Below are 26,264 nucleotides of genomic sequence, written 5' to 3' on the forward strand. Positions count from 1 at the left end.
AATCTTCCAGAAAATTATTAGCACATAGAACTCCTCAGCCAATAGTGGTTTTATTCATCTCACAATATTAAAAAACATTATTATCAAACTTGTGTGGATTCAGATGGTTGATTTAAAGATCCAGTAGTATATAAACAATGCTTTGTGATAGTTTATAGTTCCTTAAGATTGGGAGTAAGGAACATGCTTAGACATCTGTATTAGTCTGTTCTTGTGCTGCTAATAAAGACATACCCAAGACTGGGTAATTTATAAAGGAAAGAGGTTTAATGGACTCACCGTTTCACATGGCTGGGAGGCCTCACAATCATGGCAGAAGGTGAAGGAAGAGCAAAGGCACGTCTTACGTGGCAGCAGGCAGGAAAGCCTGTGCACGGGGACTCCCCTTTATAAAACCATCTGATCTCTTGAGACTTATTCACTATTACAAGAACGGCATAGAAGAAAACCCACCCCCATGATTCAGTTACCTCCTGCCAGGTCCGTCTCATGACATGGGGATTAGTACAATTCAAGGTGAGATTTGGGTTGGGACACAGAGCCAAACCATATCAATATCTGCATCTTAAAAAAAAAAAAATAAGGTTAGAAGGCAAGACACTATAGCAAAACATGGGTTTTGGATTCAGATAAATCCTAGTTTTGGCATTTTTTAATTGAAATCATTTGGGTGATTATATTTGACCTCTCTGAAATGTTGTTTTCTCATTGTAGTATAGGGATAATGATCTCTACCTTGTAGGATTGTGAGAATTAAATGAGATAATTGGATTAATTGCCTGAAAAGAGTCCCCGGCACATAGAAGTACTCAAGAAGTAGTAGTTTGAAAAAGAAAGATGTGATCAAAGTTCAAGAATCTTGATACCCTGTACCATACCTCTGATAGACATCTGACAGTGCATATCTAAAATGTGTTTGTTTTTAAACACATATGTCCACACACCTGCCAAAGGTTTTTAAAAAATTGTCCTGAATGCATAAGAACTTATGCATTCTTCTTTACTTCTACCGGAAATTGGAAGTGGCTTTATCCTTACTGCTGAGAGAAAGAGTGAGTCCTGTAGAAATATTCGTTACCCCATGATCTAATAATTAACTTCTTGCCACTGAGAATTTAGAAGTCCCAAGGACAGAGTGATGGTCAAAAGTTCATATACTTTATGGCTTTTACTCTGTATATTAATAAGGTCAGCATTAAGTTGCAAAAAGTATCACATTTTATATAATCTTGAGGCAAGGTACAAGAACAGAAAATGGTGCTACTGAAATTTTTTTCCTCATATAGAGGAAATACTGTTTGGTTTCAGAAGAAATAGGCATTTCTATTTTAAGATTTTTATGGTACTGTTCTCCAGTGTGAAGGTTTAATTAATTTAGACTCCTTAAAGCAGGGGTCCCCGACTTCCTGGGCCTCGGACTGGTACTGGTCCATGGCCTGTTAGGAACCAGGTTGCATAGCAGGAGCTGAGAACCACCTGAGCTCTGCCTCCTGTCAGATCAGCAGCGGCATTAGATTCTCGTAGGAGCCTGAACCCTACTGTGAACTGCATATATGAGGGATCTAGGTTGCATGCTCCTTATGAGAATCTAATGCCTGATGATCTGAGGTGGAATAGTTTCATGCCCAAACCATCCCCCCCACCTCCCCTACCATTCGTGGAAAAATTGTCTTCCATGAAACTGGTCCATGGTGCTAAAAAAAACATGGGGACCACTGCCTTAAAGAACTTCTCTATTGACATTGTCCCCTTGTACTTTCAGAATCAAGTACAACATAGTAATATCTTTTATGATTCAAAGCCTTATGCTTTTTCTAAAATGACTATTTGTTTAATTTTAAAATAGCACATGTATATAAAAATGGCTTTTTTGGGCCTGGATTAGTCTTCAAATTGTTCCAGGCTCTTCTCTTTATAAATGGAGTATCTTTGTAACTATTAGTTGCTTATTCACCTGGATTATTGGTAGAGTAAAACCACCTAAAAAAATATAAACTCTTCATCTTTAGAGGTTGCACTAGTTTGCTTGTGTTGCTGTAACACATAAAAAAAAAAGTGTCAGAACGGTGGTTTAAACAACAGACATTTATTTTACGTTGAAAGTTCTGGAGGCTAGAAGTCAGTGATTAAGATGCTGGAAAAGTCAGTTTCTAGTGAGGTCTGTCTTGCTGGCTTGTACTGCCAGAAAGGGCTGCCTTTTTGCTATGTCCTTACATGGCCTTTCCTCTGTGTAGGCAGCGAGCTTTAGTGTCTCTTCCTGTTCTCATAAGTACACCAGTTCTTTGGGATCAGGGCCCCACCCATATGACCTTGCTTAACTTTTATTTCCTCTTTATAGGCCCTGTCCCATCACACTGGGGACTGGGGCTTCAACATGAATTTGGAGCGGGACACAATTTCATCTATAACATAGGTTTTTGTTTTTCTTTACCAAAGAATGAAGTAAAAGTGTTTTAAAAACTACTTTCTACATGATTTAGTCTATAAACAAGATATCTGGTTCGTTACAGTCTTCTAAGATTCAAAAAATATCTTTGATACTTTTGAGGAGGGAGACGTTTGAAATTACTGAATTCCTGTTTCTTCCACTTTGAAGTCACCATCCTTGAAAATAAAGTTTTTACAAGTGAAGGAATTAAGTCTAAGAACTTGAAAATTCAAGTGACTTATATAATGGAGGAATTACATCATTGTAAAAGTTGACTTCCATGTGTATTTATTGTTATCTAGGAATACCAGGAATGTATTTGAAAATTAAGTTGAACAAGATAATTACTCTTTTGGGTTATACCTGTTTCTGTTTACTGTATCAAGCCAGTTCACATTTTGTAAGGCAATGTTCTTTTACTTTGTGAATCAGTTGAGAATGCAAACAAGGAAATGGCATATACTTAAGATTTTTGGTAAACCAAAAAAAAGATTGTGTATTTGAAATAATGCCAACAGAAGTCAGGGAGTCCTAAGTCTGATAGATCTACTTAATTATTGTCTTGTCTCCTTACCTGCCTTCTTTCTTTTTTCCCCTTTTTTCTCTGATATCAGCTTCTAAATTAGGTAATGGATGCTTGAATTTCTCAACCTGCCTTATTTTATTGTTGTTGTTGTTATTTTATTTTGTTTTAGGCTTTTAGCAGCCTGTAGCCATGGTTTTTAGTTTCTGTCTCTAGTAAGCAGAAAAGAGGGATGAGGAAGGGGCTTTACTGGTCCAACCAGAAACAGAAACTAAGAACCCATGACTGAATTCTCTCCCTTGGACACCTAAATACAATGTCTGTATAGTACTTATTTCTATTATATAGTGTTTTATAACCTGCTTAGTTTAATTTGCAGTTCTTTTTCTATTAGGTAAGTCAGTTGATGGGTGCTTGGGATTAGTGCTGAGTAAATAGTGCATTAACTTGTGGGATATTGATATAGGCTCAAATGAACTTTCTTTGTTTCTTCTTTGGACGATTTTTTTGTGTGTGTACATATGTGTTTCTGTGTGTTCTACATCACTAGAATAATTTTAGTTTCTAGTGATTTGGCATTTGTCTAAAAAATATAATCAAAAAAGGAAACAAACCTTTTAGACAAATACTTTTATGTAAAAATAATTTTAAATTCATTTGTAAAATGTATCAGTTTTTCTGTGTACTTATAGACTAAAGGATATGCTATTCAGCAGTGATATAATTTTAATCAGTTTGTCAGTTTAATTGTTTTGTCCACTTTTGATTTCAGTCTTCCCTAAAAGCTATTTATGAAATGACTCAAACTCAAAAACCTTGTATATAAGGAATTTTACCTGTGTATTTCTTCTTAACATGAAGATCAATCTAATGATCGTGAAATTCACTAGTTGAGGACAGTATGAATATATTCAGGCATGGCTTCATGCATTTAATGCTACTCTGAAAGGTGTTGGATCAATTAAGTATTTTTATATTGAAGTCTGTATTCCCTCTGATCTCTATTATAGAGACGTGTGTTTTCCTAGGAAAATAAATGGATCTAAGGGGGGGAACTTGCTCATAACATTTCTCCCAGGATCTTCATACATTTTAGTGTAAAATATTCATTTACTGGATATTCTATATAAACACACATAAACATATGTATATATGAGTGTATACATGTAATTCTTTCCAAGAACCTCTTCAAGATGCTACAGGACTTGTTTACATTAGAAAGTTTACTAGAAAGTCTATTTTGTGCATGTCTGTATTCCCAAAATTTAGAAGTAGCGTCTGGTACATAGAAGTTGCTCAGTAAACATGTGATAAATTCGTATTACAGGAATTCACATTTCATTAACCTATATTCCACTGAACTTGGTGTTGATAAGCATCTCCTGGTCTACCTGGAAATTTTTCCCAGACTTCGTTCAAGGAGAGGATGTTCTTCCAAATTACGGTCTCTTTGTGCCTTTAAGTTTGCCATTAGTTTTATAATCAATAAATATTAGTGGGCTGAGAGCTTAAAATGCAACCACAAAAAATTTCTCTATACCTGTTGGCTCATTTGTAGCTTACACTGAATCAGCAGGTGTTTGTTAAGATTTATTAGTCTTCTAACAAGTACTTTTCCAACCCTGTGAGTGGAGTACATGTGAAGGTTGTGAGATTTAAGGCAGGCACTTTGGTTCATGTTGGGCTTTAAGAGATGCAATGTGATACCTGGCTCCAGTTAATGTGTACCAGAAAGGTTGACTAAAGTCAACATATAGGTGTTTTGTTCTGGGATGTATTTTTAGGATATTGCTGTATTCAAATTGATCTGTGAAGTTGATAGACAAGAATATTGGGTTTGTTTTGTATTATCTTGTATAACCTGCTTAATTTGCAGTTGTTCTGTCTCTGCTGTGGCTATATTACTATTCTTATAAAACAGATGAGTTATCTAATTATTTCAGTGTTCTTAACATTTACTGTAAAGCAATTTATTACCAAGCGTCTCCTTATGACAGAAATGTTCCGTTTTAGGGTATTAAACATTACCATGGGCACTTAGAATGCTCTGGTTTCTGAGAGAGCCAGCCAGATGTGGAGGAACTGGCTTCTAAAGAGGGCTTAGCTGCCTACTGTTTATGTGGTGAGCATTGTCCTAATAAGTTGTGCCACAATAGTTATACTAAAGAATTGCCAAATAAGAGAAAAAGTAACACCTATCAAATGTGAGATGTATCCATGTGCAGAGTAGTATATACCCTCCTGTCCATGCAGGTAGCACCTGGATGGACGTGAAACTGCATCCATGCCTTCAATAGAGTTTTTGAATACCACTATGTTTTCAGCATTGTTGGAGTTACCAAATCATTAAAGAGGTGTATTATAAAAGTTAATGAAGAAAAATTTGAAGTCAGCAGCTATTGTCAATCCCCTTAAATACCAAACCTCTTTTTATAGCAATCATTTTGTCAGGCCATTTGGAAGGACAGAAGCATACAGATCATCTTTCAATTCATTTGGTGAAGTGAACATTTAAATAAATCATAAAGTTTTCAGGTTTGAAAATTTAGTTCCTGTTAAAATGCTGGGTGTTGTCTATCTTTATTATTCACCTAGAGTTTCACTTTTTAGAGAACAAAATATATATCTTTCTAATAAGGCTGTTATATCTTATTGATAGAAGTGTTTCAATCATGTCTCTTTTTATGAGTTTTTCCCTAATCAGCAAAATTATAGATTTTTTTTTTACTGGCTTTCTGCTATAATAGAATATTTTATACATTGGAGTTTATTATGTGCCTCTGAAAAAATATTTTAGAACTTTTAGTTTCTAATACTTATAAAGATCTTGATTCCTACCTCTAGATTGTCAGCTGCAAAATGATCACTATTGATTCCCAGATATTAATATGGATAGGCAGAAACTTAAGGGTTTCCTTACAGGAGACAGATCTAAATGGATCACTTAAAAAATGTGTTTTTGTTCTGTTTTGTTTTTGTTTTTTTGTTTGTTTGTTTTTAACTGTAGGGTGATCTCTTAGAAACATGGGCTGTGGAGTCAGATAGACCCAAGACTAAACTAACTCAGCTGTTTACCGTAACTGGGATGTGGTAAAGTTACTTAGCTTTATGTGAAATGGGGCAAATACCTGCCACGTAAAGTTGTTAAAGGATTAAAGGTACTAGAGGGTATAATGTCAACCCAGCATATGGCAGGCAGTATTAAGGAAATGTGTTCTTAAAATAGGCAGCAAGTAAAAAATGATCTATAACTTTTTTTGCTTTTTAACTGGTCTTTGAAATTTAATTTCATGTTTATTACTATCTCTATTCACAGCAAGAGAAATGTCCAGCTTCAAACTGTACATTTTTACTATGTTGGGAAAATCTTTATTGAATACAAGATGGACTTGCTTTCCTGATGATTTCATTAGGAAAGAATAAATTAACATTTACTCTTATTGTTGGATTTCTTAAAATATCTTCCGTACAATTGTTAAGTGATAGAAGTTTGATTTTACTTTAATTGTACCTCCCCCAATTTTACAATTTTAGTAAAGCCCAAACATATGAAAATACTAGGAAATAAGTCATTTGTCATTCAGTGGATTATAGTTATTTAAGAATATTATTGCTACCTGCTATTAGTATTAACAAGATTATCAGCCCAAACTATGTAAATTTTTAAGCATAAGAACAAATTTATATAGTCTAGATAATTTTCTTCAAAGACTATAATTATTTGAACAAAACAAGGAGATATCGTATGATTCTTAATGAGAATTCACTAAGTATGGGAATTTAAAGTATGATAATTAATTTTTTTTTTTTTTTTTTTTTTTAGAGATAAGGGCTCATTCTGTTGCCCAAACTGGAGTGCAGTAGTTTCATCAGAGCTGACTACAGCCTTGAACTACTGGGCTCAAGTGATCCTCCTGCCTTAGCCTCCCAATAGCCAGGACTTCAGGCATGTGCCACCACACCTGGCTGTTTCTTTAAATTTATTTTATTTTATTTTATTTTATTTTATTTTATTTTATTTTGAGATGGAGTCTTACTCTGTCCCCCAGGCTGGAATGCAGTGGCACAATCTCGGCTCACTGCAAGCTCCGCCTCCTGGATTCACGCCGTTCTCCTGCCTCAGCCTCCCAAGTAGCTGGGACTACAGGCGCCCACCACCACGCCCGGCTAATTTTTTGTATTTTTAGTGGAGATGGAGGGTTTCACTGTGTTAGCCAGGATGGTCTCGATCTCCTGACCTCGTGATCCACCCACCTCGGCCTCCCAAAGTTCTGGGATTACAGGCGTGAGCCACCATGTCCTGCTAAGTGCTATTTTTTAAAAATATTACACGCTGATAACTACATAAATATTTAAAAAATTTAAATAGCTCATTCAACCATGATCTTATTCTGTTATTTAATTCATAAACTTGAAAAGAGATGCAAAATTTTCCTTCATTTCAAGTTAGTGGTTTAACATTTTGTCATTGGTCCAAGAGAAAAAAAAAATATTGTTTATCTTCAGAAATGGTCTGTGAAAGTATTTATTTTCTAATAATTTTCATGCACATAAGCATAAAAACCAATACAGCTTGGTCTCTGTCCTGTGTATCAATAGCAATTTTGTATTAATTTTGAATATCTCTCAACAATTAATGTATCTAAACTTGTTTTCAAGGTATTTTAGTACCATCTATGAAATACCTTGGTTCCTTCTAAAAGCTGCTTCTTATTTAGTGTGTATGTGTTAGGTGTCTGTGGTTCTTTTATAGCAATTTTCCCTTTTCCTTGTTGAGTATGTAAACATCCAAACCATAACCACTATGGATTTTATAGACTTTAATTATATACTTTTAACATTATTAATATATATTGAGAAATCTAAACCTTTCCAGACTGCTTGTGAGAGTTTGTGCTCTGGATGATTATCCCTCTTTAATCTTTCTCCCACTCTGTTCTGTTTCTTTTTAGAACCTGAACAACCTATAGTGATCTCACTGGAAAAATGTTTTCTTTAAAGATAAATAATGTATTTTCTGTTCCTCTGTATAGCTAACAAATATTTACTAATTATCATGTGCAAGGCAGTGCGTTACACACTGTCAAGATCAGGATGTGGTAATATAAGGCAATGTCTAGGCACAAAAGAGGGAGATACACAAATAAACTTCGAGTTCTGAGGAAGACCTTAAATCCCACTTAAGGATATCAGGGAAGACTTCATAAAGAAGAGGAAATAACAGAAGTGTGGAAAGGTGAATAGACTACTTGGGCCAGTGGGATGGGATACATGTAAAGTTACAGCGGGAAACTTTGGTGCAAAGGCAGAGATGTAAAGAGGGTCTTGAATGTTAAGGTGAGTTTACTTTTTTTTTCCCCTCAAAAGGCATATGGGCCACTGAAAACTTTTGAGTGATTGATATAAATGAGATGGAACAGAAGGAAAAAAAGGTAGACATTGGAAAGACTGGTTTAGGGGGCTTTACTATTATCCTAGGTAAGAAAACATTCATTCTTCTGGTAGTGTGTTGACAGTTGTAAAAGGGGCTATTATGAGAGACATTATGAAGGTTATACTCTGGATCTTGAAATATTTTAGATTGAAGTATTCCAAGTTACAGAACTAGTCTTTCCCATTCACAGGGCAAAAGTTAATGTATACTTAGTTTTAAGGATTCCTTCAATGACAATTTTCTAAAACACTTGATTCCTACTACTATTTAGCCTCTGTTTTGTGTGTTTAGTTATTGTAAATTTAGCTTTCACTGTGTTTCTCAAATATGAATTCTAGGTATCTGTCACCTGAACCAGCTTAGAAACTATTAATCTACAGAACTTAACAATAGATTGAACTCATTTTGGGGATGCAGAGGGACAGAGAGGGAAGGAGGCAATAGAGGGTATTTAAAAGAAAGTCAAAGATAGGTTTTTAATTTAAGTGTGGATGTTCACAAGAGTGCTAATATTGCCATCAGAAGTAAGGAGCTACTAGTATTACTGATTTGTGGGAGGGGGAGGTGAAGTTTGGGATGGATTGGATTTGAACACACAGGATATCCATGGCATTATATTTAGGATGTAGTTATAAATTTGAGATGAGGTTTGGTAGAGATTCAGACTGAGGATAGGTTTAATAGAAGAGAGAGGTAAGAGCTGAAACTTTGAAAATTGGTGAAAGATAATATGCCTAGAGTGGAATTGTTGAAAATACTCATTCTTCGTTAAGGGAAGTCTAAAGGAAAGAAATCCAATCAGATCTGTGGTGGGAAAAGCAGAATAGTGCTGTGCAAGATGGGAAGACTTTGAAGATTGACAGTATTGAAAATTTAGGGATATCTAAATGCCTGAAAAAAGTTCCTTGAGTTAGTAATCCACGGGTGAATAACCTTTGGAGAAAGCAGTTTTTATAGAGCAGTCAAGGAAGTAGCCATGTTGTATAATCTTTCCAATATTCCTTCTTTGAGTGCCAAGTTCTTGATTTTCTTTTTAGCTGAAACTATGTGTTGAGTCACTGTCTTCATTGAGTAATCCATAATGATTTACAAATCCTCTCCCTCGGAGCATAGAACTCATCTTCTATAAAGGTAGTTGTAATATGCTTTAAATATGTTACCTTAGACTATTTTAAATCAAAGCTCATCCAGGTATTAATATCATTTCCTCAAATGCACTGAAGTGATTTTCTTTAAAATGCCATCAGCAAACATACTTTCAAATGCCTTACTTGTAAGTCTTATATTTATTATAATTGGCATTACAGAGGAATGAATAATGAATTTCCTGTCATTGTCGACTCTTCTTTCACACTTAGTGAAACTTAAAATAAGGCCTACTCTTTTAATAAAGATCCTTTAGAAAGCCCTTTGGAGTATTTGGGCCAACTACGTATGCAGTTTTTAGTCTAAGAAAGAGATACATAGCCACTTTGGTTTTCATCTTCAGAAAATGGTGGTAAAGATAAACAAGACTTGCCCTAGGTAGTAATGATGATTATAATGGTTAAAAACTACAGCTGTTATTTGTCTTTTGTGTGCTAATTTCTGTTTGTATGTGTGTGTATTTTTCTTCCTTGTCTTCACAGTGAGCTGTAAATGTAGGTGTCATTATTCCCATCTTATACAAGAGAGAACTGAGTCTCAGAACATTTAAATAGCTTGTCTGAGCTTCTTGACTTGTTAAAAACAGACCTGAGATTCAAATCCAGCTCATTCTTGCTTTCAAAGACTATATTCTTTGCATAGTCTGTGCAGTTTTATGATGTATCTGAAATTTGACCTGTAACACCTTTGATGGCAACTACTGACCCCAGTTTGGGAACTCGGTGCCTTATTACTTTCCTCTCCTTTTCTACCAACTTGGAAAGAATAGATCACTACTTTTCATTTGTTTAAATAAACATATTGTCAGATGCCATTATTAAGTCAGGCATTCTTCTTTATATTTAATAGTATTATATGTATTTAATCTTCACATCAGTCTGATGAGAGGTAGGCATATTTTCCCCCAACATTTCATTATGAAACTCACATACTCACCACCTAGATTTGGCCATTAACATTTTATTATATTTATTTTATTACATATCTGTCATCTTTCCATCTCTCTATCCCTCATCAATTCAACTTAATTTTTGATGCATCTGGACATATAGATATCACCACAGCTCCCTAAATGCTTCAGCATTTATATTATATGTTTATATTAACTAGAGTTCAATATTTATGTATAATTTTTTGATGTAAGTCTACATTCATTGGCATGCACACATCTTAAAAGTACATTTTCTGAATTTTGATAAATGCATACACCTGTGTCACCCAAATACCTATCAAGATATAACCGATTACTTACTACTGCTAGGCGCCTCTTTTTCTTCTCATTTTTTAGATGGGGAAACTGAAGAACAGAGAGGTGAAATTATCTGCCCAAGGTTACGCTGCTAATAAGTGGCAAAGCTGGAATTCAAACTCAGACTGTCTGGCTGCAGGGTTTGTGCTCCTAACCACACCACCACACTGCCTGTAGATTATCCTCACATGTTCGGGTATCCTTTTACATTCATGTGCGTGAATGCACTGTTTATTTTTAACAGAAGTGTGTAGATACAGAAGTGGTACCCTGGGTTTAGTGAGAGTAGAAATGCTGTTCTAGAAATGCATCAGTTCCTAGCAAGAGGTTTATGGCAGGAGAAATTAAGAAGGACGTATAATATGACAGATTCCCTTCGTTGAAGTAGTAGGGTGAATCTCTATGTAATAGCTCTGTCTTAACTGGCATCCTTGATTAATGTTTCCACACATATCAGGGAAGTGATAGTGAGTTTTCTAATGACGACACTGAGGTTCAGGAAAATCCTCAAGTACCACCTGGGCAATTAATGGCAAATTATGTTCAGTATAGCTTTGTATTAAGCATTTTTGCTCTTTTATAATTAGTAGAAAATTGTTCATCTGTGTGTGATATATATAGTATCACTCATCTTGATATCTCAGACTCTGAAATAATATAATTGACTAATTTGGAATTTAGAAGTTAAATTTCTAAGGTTTTTAACAAAGAAATTTGTAATGGAATTATTTGACTTTTCCAAATAAATTGCATAAAGATGTAAGGATTGGAACAGTTTATATTAAAATTTTTTTCTGGTTTGCAATACTTCGGTGGCCTGATGAAAAGAAATTCTTCAACTTTAGTCTCTTTCCTGCATTGTGTTCATACCACTCATATTTTAAAAGTTGACCAGTACTTTTTGTTCACTTCTTAAATGATGAAAAAAAAGCCATCATGTAATTTTTTAAAATCGTCAGTATTGTGCAAAAAGCATTAAAAAAAAAAAAAAAAAAAAAAGCATGTAGCTCACAAACCTAGCCAGTCACTAGAGGGCAGAGCAGTACTGTACTTTAGGCCTTATTTGACAATTTCTGGTTTAAAAATTGCTGAACATGATGGAAAATATATTGATACACAGTTGAATAGAAATTTCTTTGTGTTCTTATTGTCTTATTTTGCAGTAAAATCCAATAACATGCTTGTACTTTTATCAAAGGAGCTTTTCTGGCAATTCTATTGAATGTTACTAAAAGGGCATGATTATTTAGAAGAGTGTAAGTGCCCCTCAAAAGAGAATACTCGTGCATACAAAGAGCAATACATTTTATAATTTCTACCCTATGAAGTACCCTGAAATTGGATTGCAGTGTAGACTTTAGGTGAGACATTATAAGAGAGAACAAGTAGTTTTGAGCACCGGTTCTTTACTAGTACTTAGCTCTAAGAATTCATTGAAATGCAGAACATCGGTTTATCTTGCCAGTTAGCTGAAATGTGTTGAATCATTAAGACTGAAATTACAAAGTTGTAGAAGCAAATAAACTAATTCTAGCCCTTTTAAAAATTTTTTGTGAAGTGACTGTTCACTTAATTTCATTTCTGTTCTTAATTTTTTTATCATTCTGATATTTTTATGCAGATTTATTTTTTTATGGTATATCTTAAAAATATCCTAGTGAGTAGCCTGAGTAATTCAGTGTCCCATAAGATAGAAAAATTTTATCCTTAATTATGTTTATTTGAATTTTATTTTACAAAGCCAGTTTGGATTTCTATAATATTCTACTAGGGACAACATAGGATACCAGAAAAAGCAGTGGATTTTGGAATCAGAAAATTTGGGGGCCTCGATTATCATTTATTTGCTTGTGTCTTGGGCAAGTCACATTACCTCTCTGACCTTCATTTTCTAAACTGGGAAAAATACTTCCTTATTTACAGCTAGGTTGTTTGGAGGATTGTGTGTGTAGATGTATCTCCAAAGATGAAACCCTGTGAAGATGAATTTTAATAGGTAAAGTTACAAGCTCAGAAAAACCATGGCAATAACTTCAAAATGGTTGACTGCATCACAGATTTAGTAACATGAGGGCACCTATTACATGAGTAAATAGAACCAAAAATGTGGTTTCAAAACCAAAACCCAAGTTCAGATTGCCAACTTCCTCCCTGTCTGTGATTTCTCTGGCTGCTTAATCTCTCCATTAACTTCAGACTCTTTTGCTCCTCTCAACTCTTTATTTCTGTCCTCTGTTTATTTCCATGTTTCCTCTCTCTGTGTTTCTCCTGACTGTCTCTGGTCTCTCTCTGTGTTTTTCTTGTCCCAGGCACCCTCAGGAAGACCCCAAGCCTCTAGCAGTACCTGGTATCATCTCCAGCATGTTATAGATGTGGAGGATTCACTGGGATATTGAGAAATACCAGAGGCGAATTGTTCCACTGTAGTAAGTCATTCAGCATTTGTTAAGTGACTACTGTTCACACAGCATAGTTGGTGGACCTTTTGGGGAAGAAGAATTTGTTAGGACACAGGACAGAAGAAATAAATTTGTAAACTCTTGTCAGTGGTTCTTGCAGGCTAGACAAACATGCAAATGAAAAAAAAAAACAATGACAAATTAAAAAGCTGACAGATAATCATATAAACGAATTGTGTTTTATGTGTGCTGATGGGGCCTAGGGTTAATGGAGTAGAGAAAGCCAAGTGGTATTAATCAGATTTCCTGCATGAGTTAAAAATTAGGTTTTGAAGTACATTTGGAAGAGAGATGAGGAAAGAGAGAGTGGAAGTGACTAATTTCTGTGGGGCTTGGCAAGCCTTTTTGCTTCCCTGTGAGTGAATCCCTGACGGTGGGAGGTAATGAAATGAAAGTGCTAAGTTTCAGTCTCCCAGCAGCTAACTTTACTTCCAGTCTTAGAGAAATTCCAGTTATGAAAAGAAGTACAGCCAAGTTGAGACTCTCCATAAACATAATTGGTATCTGCTGCCAGTTTTAGAATTTATAGGGTTTAAGTGTAAATTGTGATTATATGAAATAATAAAGAAGTACTATGACATAAAATTGATACAGACCATTAGAACATGATTCAGGGATGCATTCTAAATAACATAAACTGAAATAGTAAGCTGAAATATAACAAGTCTGGGTTTCTTTTTTTTTTTTTTTTTGCATTAGAAATTTATTTTTGCTGTTGTATTTTTAGACAGTCCTAGCTAGTAGATGCATGCTTTTCACATTTGGATATCAGAGTTGGATATGGTTTGAATCCCAACTATGCTAGCTTTTAAACGTTGGGCAATCTACTTCACGATGCTGAATCTCAATTTCCACATGTGTAAACTAACGCTGGAAATATTTACCTCAAAGAGTCCGGAGTACATGCTAGGTACTTGCTACTCGTGGATACTTAAAAATACGTTTAAAATAGTTTGTTAAATAAATATGTTATTTCTGAGAGCTTTTTAAAAGTAAGAATGCTATATATACAAGAATGTTTGTATATACAGAAAATGCTATAGATACAAGAATATTTATTGTGCATGGATATTAATGATCCTTTATACCTTCTGCTAATAAAGCATACTAGAAAACTGTGTTTCACAGTGATAACAGGTATAATGTCACAATACTGAATTAGATATTAGAAATGGTGAATTAGACTCTCTGTATGTCCCTATGGTCTGCAAGCTGAATATGTTAATAAAACAAAAAATTTTATTAACTTGAGAAATAAGTTTGTGGCTATAGTCAGCACCCTGTTATGCCACCTTCTCTACCATTATCTGTGTTTATAATTCTGCAGTCATATCTTTAGAATCAGGATGAATCTAAACTGTGATAATTTTTTTTTGCTACCCTACACAAAAATATTTATACTATGTAGATAAGGTACAAAGAATAACATTAACACGAATAACTGAGAACCTACCACTAGTTTGAGAATAGAACATTACCAGTTTCTTTGTAGCCCACAGCGTGCCCCACCCAGATTCCATTGCCTCTCTTTACCCCCTCACCACAATCCTTAATGTTGAGTTTATTACTTCTGTGTTTTTCTTGGTCATTTTTCTCATACTTATGTACCCCCTACATTAAATTTCGCCTGTTTTTAAGTTTTATATAAATAACACGTACTACATGTTTTCTTCTGCAACAACTATTTTTCCTGCTCAACATCGTATTTATGACTCATTCCTGCTTGTCTTTGTAATTCATTTATTGTCATATATGTATAATCTTTTATTGTATGAAAATACCACAGTTTATTTACTTTCTTTTAATGGCTGTTTAAGCTGTTTTTCTTTCTTTCTTTCTTTTTCTTTTTTTTTTTTTTTTGAGATGGAGTCTCGCGCTCTCGCCCAGGCTGGAGTGCATTGGTGCCATCTCGGCTCACTGCAAGCTCTGCCTCCCGGGTTCATGCCATCCTCCTGCCTCAGTCTCCCAAGTAGCTGGGACTACAGGCACCCGCCACCATGCCCGGCTAATTTTTTGTATTTTTAGTAGAGATGGGGTTTCACTGTGTTAGCCAGGATGGTCTCGATCTCCTGACCTTGTGATCCACCCGCCTCGGCCTCCCACAATGCTGGGATTACAGGCGTGAGCCACTGCGCCTGGCCTCTTTCTTTTTCTTTTCTTTTCTTTTTGTCATTGGAAATAAAGCAGCAGAGGAAAAGTTCTTGAGTCCTGTATGTGCCCTCTTTATGTACATATTATTTCCTCAGGATATATGTTCAGGAGTTGAATTGTTAGGTGATAGGATATGCCCAACCTGAAATTCCACAAGATAATGCCACGTGGATTTCCATAGAACTTGTTACATTTTATACTCCCACTAACAGAATGTAAGTATTCTCTCTCTCTGGCCCCTATAGTTCTTTAAAATTACTAGATTTTTGTTTAATATATTCACCATATCTTTAGGAATGATACTTTGCATGAATATGACTATATCCGAGCAGAAGTTTAAAAATGGAAAAGATTTTTTAGTTTGCCTGTAAACATCATCTTAACAAAAACCCTGATGGGCCGGGCACAGTGGCTCACGCTTGTAATCCCAGCACTTTGGGAGGCCGAGGCGGGCGGATCACGAGGTCAGGAGATCGAGACCACGGTGAATCCCCGTCTCTACTAAAAATACAAAAAATTAGCCGGGCGTGGTGGCGGGCGCCTGTAGTCCCAGCTACTCGGAGAGGCTGAGGCAGGAGAATGGCGTGAACCCAGGAGGCAGAGCTTGCAGTGAGCCGAGATTGCGCCACTGCACTCCAGCCTGGGTGACAGAGCAAGACTCTGTCTCAAAAAAAAAAACCCTGATGACCCTCATTTTTTAAAAGTTAGTTTTAATCTTTGTGGAAGCTGCTTTTATTTTTCTGTTTCCCAATTGTCACATACCTTTTCTCAAACTCATTTAAATCTAGACATCCTGAAATGGCTGGATATGTGTGCTCACTAAATGTTTTGCCTCCAGAAAACCTTATCATAAGAATAAATGTTCTCTTGCAATAAATGAAAACTGTCAGCTGTTTCTGACTTCTAGGAATCACAGTTTTTGCAGAGAATGTACATTTCTTTTCCCCCTACTTCTTGTTGAGATAGAGAAAGAGTGACCCACAGAGGACTATTTGCAAGCTGCAGCGCCTTGATCAACCCATGTTTTGTTCTGTATTGCAGAAGTTCCAAAAGCTTGAGTAAATGACTCAGGTCCCCTTTTCTGGCCTTCACCCTCTTTTGTTTTTGTTAGCCAATGATTCTTTTGGTATCTGATATTTGTACACACTGTTCCAATTTTAATATCAAAAGTTCCTCCTAATCTTGTAATGGGTACTTCGTGTTTTATAATTTTAGTTGACTAATCTCAATATTTTGCCTTTTGTCAAGCTTGCTGCCACTACCACACGTATCTTCTGCAGTTTCCCAGGAAATATACCAGGATCTATCCTATTTCCTGGTACTTATTCAATAGGTATTTATTGAATGTAGAAAGGAAGGATGTAAATGCAGTCAGCACTGAAATACCTTTCCCCTGCTGAGCTACAATAATTTCCCTAAAAGCACTAGGCCAAAATCATGAGTACTGTAAATAGTTTTGCTAGTAAGTACCTTTATTAAACCATAGCCAGTCATTTTTTCTTGAACTTCACTCTACTTTTTTGAAAAATTAGAGTGGTAGATCAGTGATCTGTAAGATTCCTTTTGACGCCACAATTTTGTATTCTATCTTCTAATTGAAATGAAAAACACTTTGTCACTGTTTGTCTGGGCACCACTACCAGGTTCTGAATCTATCTACCTTACTGAGCTTTAGTCCCATAACTGTGTCCCAGCAACCTGCCAGTGATTGTTTCTCATAACCCAGCAAGTGGGGGCATACACTGAACTTCTCTTCCTCTCTTTGTTCTTTAGGGTTGATTTGTTCTAGTATAAAAAATGCCTTTGGCTTCCCGATTTTATTTACCAGGCAACCCAGGCATTGTTCTATGCTAATGCTTGAGTTCTGCCTTCTTGCTCCTTCTTCTCTTCCCTCAACCGGACAGCCACGCCCAGGGCAACTCATCCTTACCTTTGTTATTTGCTATTCAGCATAACCCCATGTCTTTTCTCACACTCTAGTTACCATCTTTGAGTCAGTATTGATTCTTTCTGTTGGGCTTTTCCATGAAGTCAATGAGTCTGTATCTGGTGCTGAAGGCAAGTTGTTTCTTCCTTTCTGTTGTGGTTCTTCTGCTTGGGACACCTCAACTCCAGGTGAATGGTGAGTGACAGCCTGACTTCTTTCCTTGCTACTTTCATGTAGTCTTTCCATTACTATTGCAGGGAATTGCTAAACCATTTTCAAGGAGTTATTTGACTCCAGATTCTCACATGACTAATATTTCCTAAATGTGTTGCTGGTCCTGGATTCATCTTTTTTTTTTTTTTTTTTTTTTTTTTTGAGACGGAGTCTTGCTCTGTCACCCAGGCTGGAGTGCAGTGGCGCAATCTCGGCTCACTGCAAGCTCCGCCTCCCGGGTTCACGCCATTCTCCTGCCTCAGTCTCCCAAGTAGCTGGGACTACAGGCGCCCGCCACCACGCCCGGCTAATTTTTTTGTGTGTTTTTTAGTAGAGACCCTGGATTCATCTTGTGAGTATTTTTGAACTCTGCACCAAAGGCAAAAGATGCCAGAGATCAGGCTACAATGGGAAGGGGAACCAACTTCCTTTTAATTCTCTGTAGACTGTAACCAATCACTCCTGAGGGTCCTGGACAGAGAGCTATGTATTTGGTCTTTAGCCAAGGTCAGGTATAGACTCTTCCTGACCTTTATTCAGCGATACAGAATGTGTACATTTCTGTTGTGCTTAGCCAGTGGACATGTTACGCTCCTCATGATGTTAATAGATCTGGTTTGTGAACATTCCATTTAAGTCTTGCAACTTTTAGCATAAGATGAGAAGGCAGGAGAAAAATTTTACAACTAAAAAACAAGGAAAAGGGGGGAAACTTCTTTAGTGAAGGATTTATTTTTAATAACACTAACTGAATTCCAAATCAAATTTGGAAGCTTAAAAATTGTGAGTTTTTAAAATGTCAAATTATTTATTCTTTTTTTTGAGATGGAGTCTCGCTCTATTGGCAGACTAGAGTGCAGTGGTGTGATCTCGGCTCACTGCAACCTCTGCCTCTTGGATTCAAGCAATTCTCCTGCCTCAGCCTCCGGAGTAGCTGGGACTACAGGGTGTGCCACCACACCCAGCTAATTTTTGTATTTTCAGTAGACGGGGTTTCACTACGTTGGCCAGGATGGTCTCAATCTCTTGACCTCATGATCCACCTGCCTCGGCCTCCCAAAGTGCTGGGATTACAGGGGCGAGCCACTGCACCTGGCATAAAATATAAAATTATTTATTATTGAAAGCCTAGCTGTTAACCTCCTACCCACAGCCTCTATACACATAAAACACCCGAGATTCACTGGGCTATACAGCCATGAGGCACAAGAAGCCAGACTATCTGTGAGAATTCCCCCTCCTAACTAACTGCTTACTTGACTCAACTCTTAAGGAAACATATTATGCCAAATGTTCTGTTCAGAGAAGCAGTTAATACCACCTTATCTCAAGAAGAACAGATTACTTTTTGTTCCTCAGGAATTCAAGGAGAGAAACATTCTTTTATGCTTATCAGGGAAAAAATGGGAGAAATTACCTGACATGAAAACCTTGCTGATAGGAGAATGTTCATTCTAACTGTTATTATAATGTGTCTTTGATTAATGTAAAAGTCTTGACCTGTTAAGTATTCACATTAATATTTTAAATTATCAGTGATAAAAGTTTCTTTTGTAGTATTAATTCACTTAGTATTTTATTAATTTAGACAGGCTTGAAAGTGCTTCATAAAAGCTACAACACTCATTTAGTATTCTTATTTTAATTTAATGTCTTGTCTTCTGAAAGCCATATATTCTCTAATGATTTAAGTTGCAACAAATATTAAAAATAAACTATATTGTTAATAAAATAAGTTGGAACATCCTTAAGTACAGTAGAAAAATTTATAAATATATAAATATGTGATATAAAATTTTCTTTCTGAGGATGTTAGGAAATGCATTTATGATAGATTCTGTATTGGATGGGCTTAATTTGGAAAAGGTTTTATAAATGCTAAATTAAGAATAAATTTTGAACTGCATATTTTTTACTCTTATCTATTATACAGTAAAGTTGGTAATAAATATAAAAGTAACTCAGCATTGAGGTTTATGTAATTATTCAAGGAAGTATTCTAAAAATAGATTTATCTATATTATTAGAAAGTATTTTATTAAAATAGTTTTGAATAGTTTCATTCAGATTTAGGTCTTGTTTGAATAACAATATTCATTTTGTCTTGTAATTTGTATTTGAAATTTAAAAATTGAAATGTTTAAATGGATCTGTAATTTTGATGAAAAAGAAGTGAGCAATGAATCTGTTTTCTTGTATATTTTCTAGTATTTATCTTAGCTATAAAAATTTACATTTCCAAAAGCCTAACTAGGTTTTATTAAATCTGAAAAATAAATCACTGATTGTTTTTGTAAAAACAATGGAACAGAAAGTAGAGCAGCTGCACTTTAATATTGATATTTATTTTGAGGAATTGGGACCCTTCCTCACCTACATATTATGTTGTTGGAAGCTCACCTACGTATTATGTTGTTGAAGATTACTAAATATGGTTTTCTTCTTCTATGCAAGTGCCAAACTGTTTTCTCCCAGCAAATCTTACTCAGAATCTGTGTGTTTCTTTTGTGCTCAGCCAGTGGACACTACTCCTTTTTCCTGTGCTAGCCAAGCACTGTGTCTCATTTGAATGATGACATTATTGCCCTTAGGTTAAGGTCTGTTTTGAGCTTAGAGGATTCTTGGCTGCCATTTTCATCCATTTATAGTTATTTCCTGTTACTTAACCCCTACACAGCACGTATAGATGTGTGTTTGTTATAATCAGGTTGATGGCAGTATTATTTCTATGAGCCCGGAGCTGCCCAGTAAACATGGGGCTTGCGTTTTCATCCCTTAGTAGTAACCAGCTACCTGCTAAGAACCACTCTGGACCTAGGAAAGTTCGTGCTCTGGAACTCTGAGTCAGAGAACTGATAGAGCTCAGTGCCAAGGCAGGAGTGGGTCTGATTTTCACTGAATGGAGTCATCCAGTCAGCTGTTTCTTCAAAATTAAAGCTGATGGAGACAGCCTTTCTTCTGCACTCATTGGAGCTTAATCAAGGATTGATTTGAGTACGTTTCCTTTTCTTTCAATCTTTAAAAAATGTGCCGGAGACTTTTGTTGATTTGTTTGAAATTATTTGCATTTAAATGGCTTCCAAGACAGTTTTCACGCAAAGGTTCTGGCTCTTATTTGTTGTATTTACTATGGTTGACAAAATCATGATGCGACTGTGTTCTCCTTTTTCTTGATTTATGCTATTGTGGCAACTTCAAAGACAAATAAGGGAGACACCTACTTTTTCCCATCTCCCTCCCACATTCAGAGGTTAAAGTTAAGGATGAACCGTGGACAATGTTAACTTCAGAGATTTAAATCTGTGGTCTTCAATGGGAACTTTAAGACTCCCTGCCTATAATTAAGAGGCTAGCGATGATGATGATGATGTGAATATTTCTGAGGTAGAGGTACGATAAGAGGCTGAGTCACAGATTTAAAATTATCATTTGAGATAATAATAGAATAGTGTCACAAGGCAGTTTATGGCTCATGCTGTAGAGAATTAAGAATTTAGAGGAAGGAGATGTTATTTTGCCTAGGATCATATTTGACTTGCATTGAGAGGAAGAGAGAAAGGCCGTTTTAAATAAGAGATCTCTGGACAAATGATAAGAGGCAAAAAAGCACTCCATTGCAGGGAGCTGGGCCTTGAATACATCTTCTGGGATATAGTAAAAGGCAAAGGAAGTTTGAGGCCACGTTTTGAATATGTGGATGGGGAGTGAGGTGGAAAGGGGCACAAAAAATATGTGGAATACCAAACTAAGGAATTATATTCTAGGAGTGGACCGTAAAGGGCCACTAAAGGGTTTGATTTCAGGGAGTGAAAACCTCAAAGCATGATTCTAAGTAAATCTGATACAGATTAGTTTGAATGGAGATTATCACTTGGAAACTGCTATGGTTATCTCTTGGGTTGAAGTGGTGCCAAAGGGTTTGAAGAGGGAAGGAAATACGCATTTTTAATAGTATAATAGTATGTATACCAGGCAGCATATATGAGGTACTGTAAAAGGGATTTTTCACATTTATTATCTGTTTCCATTGTCACCATCCTGTGAAGTAGGCCCTAGTCTACTTTTACAGATTAATGAACAGAGGTCCTTAGATTAGTGGTCAAAATTCATAGCCAGGCCTGACTGCCAAGTCGCCAAGCCTTTTAACACCCCTGCCCTGACTCATGAGCATGGAAATGGAAAACAGATAAACTTTTTAGTTCTTATTTCGAAAATATTACTTTATTAGGAATTATGAAATGGATCCAAATTAGGATTATATTCATACATATTTTTATATATATTCTTTCATGTGTATTAGTACACTTGAGTTTGAATCAGATGTTATGTATTAGCTAATTAGATTTAACTATTTCTTATTCACAGCATTTGAGGAAATGCACTTTAAATTGAGAGCAAATGTCAGTTAACAAAATAGATCACTAATACATTTTATTAATATATCAACTTAAAACATACAATAAGAGAATACATTTTCTACCAAATAGTAATTTTAGTATATTAAGAAATGAAACTGATGTCTTAATTTTCAAGAATAAAAATGAGATTTGTTAAAGGATATAAAATGACAACTAAATAGCAGGAATAAGTTCTAGTGTTATACTGCTGTAGAATGACTGTAGTTAATAATAATATATAGTTTCAAATAGCTAGAAGGAAGATATTGAGTGTTCCCAGCAGGGAGAAGTGATAAATGTTTAGGACAATGGATATGCAATAATTGCCCTGATCTGATTACTATACATCATATGTATTGAAATATCAACACCATAAATATGTATAGCTGTTATATGTCAATTAAAAAATAAAATAAAAATTTTAAAAAGAATAAAAATTATGGAATAAACAGGAATGTTTAGGAAAGAAGAGTTTAGGTTACTTTATTCATTGAAAGCTAGAAAACTTTTTAGTTTCATATTTGTATTACAAACATAAAAATGCTTAATACACTTGACTGGATTAATAAGAAATAGTAGAGGGAAGCTTATTTTTTAATGAGAGGATCACTTTAATGAATAATAATTACTTTACAGATGTTTGAAGAAGTAGGTACTGACACCCAATTAATTGCCCACTACCAACACCAACAACATCTCTACCTCGGCACTCCCTGCACAAGACATTCTGGGAGGCTGGTGTTTGTTTTTAATTGATGTTAGCTTTTTATAATTTGTCACTTTTTCCTAAAAACAATTTTTTAAAAAATGTGGCTAGTTGAGGAATATCTGTTAGTTCTGTTCTGAGATTTACATAGATCAGATTGCTGTTTCATCCTTAAACATATTAAATGGATCCTTTCTGTTGAGCATTTTTTTAAAATTTTTTGGAGGATTATTTTTTTTTTTTTTCATTGTACAACCTGCGCTTCCTTCAGTGAAAATAGTTTTGGGTTCACAAACAAGAAGCAGCTGTCTTAAATATGTTCATTGACTCAGCCAAGTGTCTGCAGTTGCCCAACAAAAGTTATTTGATTTTGGGTAGTGCAAAGAAATCAAAATTAGCATTCAGATTATATTTTGGCTGCTGTAATAAGAGCTTCTGTCTGTAACTTGAAGTTCTGAAATCCACATGTAGTGTATTTTTATCTTAAAATTTGTAGAGGGTTGAGCCTAAACACCAGAGACTATTAAGAGAGCTTAACTGATAGAGCTCAGTATTTCTTTTGAATTATTTTTCTGATCCTCAGAGGAAAACATTGAATCTTCATTTCAAGATTGACCTAACAAGGGCTACATCTCAATGTTATTCACAAGCTGAGAAAAAAAAATCATAATTTTATGTGTATTATTTGGTGAAACTAAGTGAATGCTTTAGTTCACTGAAGAAAAGTCAATTCAAAGAATGACATGGACAAGGCCAGAAACATACGGAGAAACATATCTCAAAAAGACTTTTCAGAATTGTAAAATTGAGCACAGCAGAATAAAACAATTCACACATTTTATTAGATCCATATAGCACTGCAAACTCATTGCCTCCTTGAGAGACCGTTGCTGTAAATATGTAGGGAGCAAAAGAGTGTTGATGAGTCTCTGACATAACTAAATATTCATAATGGAATAGTGTGCTACAAGAATAATGGCCACACGAATGCTGGCTAGTTTTACGATTCTATTTTCTCAGATCCTTTTTGAAAAATCTTACATCTTCAAAGTCTCTACTTGCGATTCTTTATCTCAGACAACTACAGAGAGATCAACATGGTTTAGAAAAGTCCTAAACACCAAATTTTAACCGGTGATAAAATGAATTTTTGAAGTTTTGATATCCAAGTGTAGTGTATTTTATTTGAAACCTGGAGGCAAATTGGAAAAGGATATCTTCTGTTTCATAACTTTCTAATGAGGCATAATCTTATGTCTGGACTGTTAAATTGAGAATTAGAGCAGATGTATTAGAGTCACTTGTATGAGACCTCAAGTATCTCTTCACCTTAGCTCCCCAAGTGTAAAATAATTATGTTAATTATGTAACTGTTAGTGCAGGTTATTTGAGAAAAATTGTTCTTATCTTCAAATCACAATCTGCAAAGTACGTATTGAGAGGATTTGACCTATTAGGAGAAAGGTCCTGGCTATTTTATAACCCTGTGATACAAAGAGATATTTTGGGTTAAAGGGGATTTAGGATAATATGACTGCAGTGTTCAAGCATAAGTTGAATATGGCATTTCATGAAAAGAACCTATGTTGGAAACATTTTGTAGTTCAGGTACAAAGTGTGTATTTTTGAAGCTGTGTTGTACTATTGCCAGTTCCTCAAGATAACATCTCCTAAGTATAAGATATGAATTATTTAGAAGCTGAAGTAGGGAATGATAAAAGAAAGCAACCAGAATAGAGGAAGAGTATCAAACTAGGGTATATTTTTATTAAGTAGAAGAGTCCATTGGAGTACAGTGTGCTGAAATATTAGGATCTTATGATAAGTATTTAGTTCTCATATATTGTTTTGCCTTTTGTTTTTAAAGGGCCTGGCACAGCCGTGGGTGCTCACTACATTTACTTTGAATGTGGAATGACTGTTGGTCATTTTAATGAAGTAAATTTTAATGAAGTGAAATTTTTATCCTTTGTGAAGAGTGTCACAATTTACTTTTTAAAAAATTAAATAAACTTTGGTTGGCTTTAGAATTGTTAGTCTTTCTCAGTGATAAATGAAAATGAAAAATAACCCCATGGATGACTTTGTACTAGCCCCTGCTCTTTCATCTTGAACAGGTTCTAGGACCTTGAGCAAATTTCTTAATTTTGGCCTGAATTTTCTTGTCTTTCAATAAGGGAGTTAAATTGGATAATCTCTGAAGTATGTTCTGACTTCTATAATTTTGTGATTTTGAATGAAGTTAAGTGAAGTAGGAGTTCAAAATGAGTAGAAGATTATTCCTAAATCAAGTTAGATGAAGTTAATAAGAGTTATTAATAAGAGTTTCACGTTAACAGACTTTTGATAATAAAGAAAAGAGAACAAGAGTTAGAGAAAACGTTCCTTGTAGTAGAAATGGTTTCAGGAGTTGCAAAACCTTATATGGGGTGTAATGACAATTAGATTTGTTTGATTAGGGCAAAGAGTTTTTCTTGGGGTATGGTAGTGAGTTTTCCTATTATGTTGATAAAGCCTCGACAATTTCTAATAAAATGGCCATTTAAAATCTGTTTTTAATAAAGCTTTAATCTACATTTTTTTAAACCCCAGCATTTTGGCTTCTGTACCTACCTGCCCACCCCAAAAAACCTTCATAGGAATCATATTGTTTCCTTTTTAACAGTTGTGTAATTCCCTGGAAAAATTCAGAGCATAGGCAAAAGGCAAACATTCTAAGACTCTCAAAGAATGAAAATAATACTGATTAAAAGTATGCCTCCTTACAATAAAGTTTTCTGTTTTATAAATTGCTGCTTATTAGAGACAACCAGATAATTATTATAGTAAGACGCATTTCAAATTTTTTCTTAGAAATTTCTCTTATTCTGGATAACATTTGACTACTGTAAACTCTTGAAAATTACCATAAAATACTACATGTAGAACTATTTTTAAAATAAAGAAGCCCACTTGTTAGAAATACATTTCTTCATGTATAAACACATACCTTTTCTACATTTGGAAGTCTTGTTTCATGTAAAACACGCATAGAGCAATTTGACAAAAGAGGCACTGTCCTCCTGACAGTCTTCAAGTATTTTATTTATGTTGGTGGACAGATGTGAACTGTTCTTTACAGAGTGGTAGGACCACAAAATGTAAAGTTTATCACTCTCTTTAGAAAAAAAAAATGCATTCAAACTTATATATGATATAATTTGATGCAAACCATTAATAATACTTGTGATGATACATGTTTTCAAGGGAAAAGAACATGTCAGTAAATCATCTGTAGTCCCTTAAAAATTGGAAATAACGTGTCAGAGGAGCCTGAAAATGAGGCATTCACATGTAAATATCTTTGGAAATTCTGACGATGTAACTAATACCAAAAACTGCCTTTTGATTCTTCTTGATTCTTTTAATAAGTACCATAACGCCTTCGAGCCAGAAAGGTGTGTCTGAAAGTTCTAACACAAACATTGTAGGATTCCTAAGTCATTGTCTCACTACCCTTCTAATTTTTCACGGATCATTCCAGGCGTTTAGTAGTAACATAAAAAGACCTCCTTTGTACTAATTTTAAACTTTTATATCACCTTGAAAGTTTTAGACTAGAAACCCTTGCGCTAGTAATGACTTTGGGACT

At 35.1% G+C, this 26,264-nt stretch overlaps 1 protein-coding gene across 6 annotated transcripts in view; it reads left to right on the forward strand.

Moving 5' to 3' along the window:
• BBX (BBX high mobility group box domain containing) overlaps positions 1-26,264 on the forward strand; it is a 298,279-nt gene that overhangs the window by 130,706 nt on the left and 141,309 nt on the right. Inside the window, exon 4 of one of the 6 annotated variants that reach the window (XM_063630605.1) lies at positions 13,090-13,206. The exons of the other annotated variants lie outside the window; for them this stretch is intronic. The gene's annotated coding sequence lies outside the window, so the exon portion shown is untranslated. The remainder of the gene's footprint in view (positions 1-13,089; positions 13,207-26,264) is intronic. 6 annotated transcript variants of the gene reach the window in all.

This window comes from Symphalangus syndactylus, chromosome 21, assembly GCF_028878055.3.
Source record: "Symphalangus syndactylus isolate Jambi chromosome 21, NHGRI_mSymSyn1-v2.1_pri, whole genome shotgun sequence".
Lineage (NCBI taxonomy): Eukaryota > Metazoa > Chordata > Mammalia > Primates > Hylobatidae > Symphalangus > Symphalangus syndactylus.